This window comes from Neophocaena asiaeorientalis, unplaced genomic scaffold (genome assembly GCF_003031525.2).
Source record: "Neophocaena asiaeorientalis asiaeorientalis breed wild unplaced genomic scaffold, Neophocaena_asiaeorientalis_V1.1 scaffold132, whole genome shotgun sequence".
Lineage (NCBI taxonomy): Eukaryota > Metazoa > Chordata > Mammalia > Artiodactyla > Phocoenidae > Neophocaena > Neophocaena asiaeorientalis.
The window spans coordinates 2,657,481-2,661,668 of record NW_020173393.1 but is presented as its reverse complement, the minus strand read 5'-3'; positions in this window follow the sequence as shown (position 1 = coordinate 2,661,668).

Genomic DNA, 4,188 nt, shown 5'->3' with positions numbered 1-4,188 from the left:
CTGAGCTGAGCTCTCTGTCACACAGAGCAGCCCCGCCCATATTCATACAGTCAAAACTAGGTTGTTTTCCCCCCTGGAGGGAAGGAAAAGTTTCCCCCCACCTCTTAGGTTTAGTGATTGGGCCAGCTAGGCTTGGAGGCTTTTATACCATTCTGACAAAGAGCGATACAATTTAAATTTGTAGAGAAGTGATAAGACAAAGGAAAGGGGTTTATGGCTTTTAGGTGGCAGCCTGTAGGAAGGTAAATATATGGGAGAAACTAATGGAAGACAAGAGTTGTTTTAGGAAGGTTTGTTTTGTAGATTCCTCTCACCGATGAGAGTCTATCTAGAGTTGTCTCCTGTGATTAAATTTTGCCCCTCCTGGTAGAGAGGAGATGGGGGAACACCGTCACAAAGGGAAATTTATAGAGGGAGGGCAGAGACCTTTTCTGTGTCTACTTCTCAGGTGTCTTCAGCTGGAGGTAATCCTTATGCCAAAGTGGCATATTTGGGGGTGGAATGATCTGATCACTTACACTCCTATATATTGTTTCAAAAGGTAACCCATGTACTTGATTTTTTTTTAGGTTAATGTGTTAATTTTTATTACAGTTTTATTGAGGTATAATTGACATATAAAATTTTAAGATATTTAAAGTATACATCGTGATGATTTGATGTCTATATATTGAGAAAGGATTCCTCCGATCTGGTTAATTAACGGATATTTCAACTCACACATTTATCTTTTTGTTGTTGTTGCTGTTCAGAACATTTAAGCTCTGTCCTCGTAGCAATTTTCAATTACACAATACAGTGTGATAAACTATAGTCACCATGTTTTCATTAGATACTCAGACTTTTTCTTCTTATAGCTGAAAGTGTGTATGCATTAACCAACCACTCCCTAATTCGTTCATCCTCCAGCCCACATCTGACTCTGTTTCTATGAGTTTGACCTTTTTTTTTTTTTTTTTTAGATGCCACATATAAATGATACCATTTATTATTTGTCTTTCTTTGTCTGGCTTATTTCACTTAGCATAGTATCCTCAAGGTCCATCCAAGTTGTTGAAAGTGGCAAGATTTCCTTCTTTCTTATAGCTGAACAGTATTTCATTATATGTATGTATGCCACATCTTCTTTATCCATTCATCCCTTCAGAGAAACTTAGGTTGTTTTCATAATTTGGCTATTGTGAATAATGCTGCAATGAACTTGGGAATGAAGATATATCTTCAATACCCTATTTTTATTTCCTTAGGATATGTATCCATAGTGGGGTTGCTGGAACATATGATAGCTTTATTTCCTTTTCTCCACCTCCTTGCCAGCACTTGTTATCACTTGTCTGCGTGATAGCCGCTCTGAAAGGTGAGGTGATATCTCATCTTGGTTTTGATTTGTGTTCTCCTGATGATTAGTGATATTGAGCACTTTTTAATGTAACTGTTAATTATTTTTTTGTCTACTTTGGAAAACTGTTCAGTTTCTCTGCCCATTTTAAACTGGATTCTCTTTTTCAACATCTTTATTGGAGTATAATTGCTTTATAATGTTGTGTTACTTTCTGCTATATAACAAAGTGAATCAGCTGTATGCATACGTATATCCCCATATCCCCTCCCTCTTGCGTCTCCCACCCTCCATATCCCACCCCTCTAGGTGGTCGCAAAGCACTGAGCTGATCTCCCTGCGCTATGCTACTGCTTCCCACTAGCTATCTATTTTACATTTGGTAGTGTATATATGTCAGTGCCACTGTCTCACTTCGTCCCAGCTTACCCTTCCCCTTCCCTGTGTCCTCAAGTCCATTTAGAGGTTATCTTTTAAAATTTAATTTTCTATTTGTAGCTGGTATATAGAAATATAATTGATTTTGTATATTGACTTAGTATTCAGCAAACTTGCAAAACTTATATTAACTTTAATAATGTATATATAGAACTTTTGTAATTTCTATATAAACAATCGTCATCTATAAACAATAAGTTATTCTTTTTTTCTAATACTTAAACATTTCATTTTTCTTGTCTCATTGCAATTACTAGAACTTGATTTTTTTTAAATACTACATAAAAGAATGTCGACTGAAAAAAAAATACACAACCTAAAAGTTGAGAGTTATGTTTTATTTGGCAGACATTCTTATGACTTAAAGCCCAGGAGACAGCATCTCAGATAAAGGCTGAGAAAACTGTTCCAAAGAGGAAAGGGGGAAGCCAGGACAGATAGGAGTTTTTGCAACACCACCAAGGTAGTCGGAACAAAAGGCTACTCTTAGTAAAAGAAAACTAGATATCTCAAGTGAAGGAATTTAGCACTTTCTATGTATGGCAAGATGCCAGAGTTTGGGCTCACTGAAATCATTCCTTTGATATGCACCTCAGCTATCTGGGTGCATATCCTGTGTTTTCTCATCCTGAGATTCCTCAAGCTGCACCGCTGGGAGTGGCTGCAGTCTGATGACTACTAGATAGCAGGCATTCTTTGTTTCCTTCCTGAGTTCCCTCAGGGTTCACTGTCACATGGGAGGCTGTAATGTAGTAGCTAGATCCTTTGTTTACTGATATGGCAGGCAGTATTTTATTTCTCAAGTACATACAGTGAAAATGTATTAGCTTACTCCCCCCGCCCCCCGCCATCTCCCAAATCTCCTTCCAGAGTTCTTGTATGCATATGCCAGCTGTGTATGTATTACCTACCACTCCCCGTTTACCTGCTGTAGCGTTCCAACCGCATGGTGTTGTACATTCTTTATATCACATCACTTATTCATTCATTCAAGAAATATTTACCAAGCTCTTACTATGTGCCAGGCACTGTTCCCAGTGATAAGAGAACAGCAGGGAACAGCGAAATGCTTGCCCTTAAGAGAGTTTATGCTGTAGTGAAAATGTTAGAGCAGGCAGGTAGCTAGGTATGAGCAGAGAAATAGGGGCAGGGGCCAGGTGGGAGGAAGTCAGGCATCTTGTAAACAGCAGGAGTCCATAGTCAGACAGAGAAAAGCAGGAACCTCCAGACTAACAGGAAACCACACATTTTGGGTGATAAGTGTCCTGGAAGCAGACAAAGAAAGGTGAGGAAAGGCAGGAATCTCCTGCATCCGAATGTAACCTGTTGCTCATTACACTCTCATTACAATAAAATTAGCCTTATTAAATTAGCAGATTAGAAGTACCCATCATGCACCAACGCCATGACACTTCTGATCTAAACTAAATAAGGACAAAAATCCCTCCTCCCCTCGGGAAGATGGAGTTGGGATGAAAATCAGGGAATAGGACCCCCAAACTCCTCTTTCCCCAGTGACTATTTCGCCCCTTCATTTGTATGCCCTTCATAACCAGCTTGCCAGAGAAGCTCAGGGCAGCAGCTCCTCACCTGTCTGCCCACTCCCACTGAGAGTGGTTTTTTTTTTTTTTTTTTTTTTTGCCGTACATAGACAGGCCTCTCACTGCTGTGGCCTCTCCTGTTGCGGAGCACAGGCTCCAGACGCGCAGGCTCAGCGGCCATGGCTCACGGGCCCAGCCGCTCTGCGGCACGTGGGATCCTCCCGGACCTGGGCACGAACCCGTGTCCCCTGCATCGGCAGGCTGACTCTCAACCACTGCACCACCAGGGAAGCCCCTAAGAGTGGATTCTTGCTTAAATAAATTCTCGCTTTACTTTCTTAACCTCCCTGCTTTGTCTCCAAATTCTTTCACAACGAGGCAAGAACCTTAAACTCACTGCGAACAAAAAGAGACAGGCAACAAATAAATGTATAAAATTCCATCAGATACTGACAAGAGCTGCGAAGAAAAATAAACCAGGAGAAGAGAAGACAGAGTTGGTGGGGTTTGCTATTTTAAATAGGCAGGGCAGGTCTTTTTGAAGACCTGACATTTGAGCAGAGATGTGAAGGAAGTGAGGAAGTCATGGGGATATCTGGAGGAAGAGTGGTCCCAATGTGGAACAGCAAGAGGAAAGGCCCTGAGATAGAAGTATGCTTAACTTAAAACCCACAAAGCCAGGGTGGCTGGAGCATGGACAAGAAGGAAAATGGTGAGAGATGGGATTGGACAGCTATCCAGGGAGGTAGTTCACTTGGAGGCGGATGGGGTCTGTTGATCATGGTAACTCTAGATTTTGTTCAGCACACTTAAAGGTTTTGATCAGGGGAAGGATGTGATCATGTTCACATTTTTTTTTTTTTTTTTGCG